This window comes from Bison bison, unplaced genomic scaffold (assembly GCF_000754665.1).
Source record: "Bison bison bison isolate TAMUID 2011002044 unplaced genomic scaffold, Bison_UMD1.0 scf7180017864180, whole genome shotgun sequence".
Taxonomy (NCBI): Eukaryota; Metazoa; Chordata; class Mammalia; order Artiodactyla; family Bovidae; genus Bison; species Bison bison.
The window spans coordinates 4,171,904-4,172,244 of NW_011494752.1; the positions used below are offsets into that span (position 1 = coordinate 4,171,904).

Below are 341 nucleotides of genomic sequence, written 5' to 3' on the forward strand. Positions count from 1 at the left end.
CCGCAGCGCCATTGGCCTCCAGCCTTGGCTCCCAACCACAGGAATGCCTGGGCCCCACCCTCCAACTAGCCAGGGAGAGGGGGGCCGGCGGAGGCCCCCAGATGCTGACAGCTGGGGCTGCTTGCCCACCCGAGCTGGGGCAGCAGAGCTCAAAGCTGTTGCCCCACCCTGCCCAGAGGAGAGAGCACCGCCCTAGGTCCCGCCCGGTCACACACAGTCCCCCACCCCACCACAGCACGCCTGCCTCTGCCTGGAAAAGGTGCACACGGGCAGGGCCTTTGAGACTTGGGAAAAGCCGTCCACCTACCTCTCTGGGCCCCCATCCATCCCTGCCTCCCCCT

The 341-nt window shown here is 68.0% G+C and overlaps 1 protein-coding gene across 1 annotated transcript in view; it reads right to left on the bottom strand.

Annotated features, from left to right (window-relative positions):
• Positions 1-341, bottom strand: part of ARHGAP23 (Rho GTPase activating protein 23) — a 48,418-nt gene that overhangs the window by 37,873 nt on the left and 10,204 nt on the right.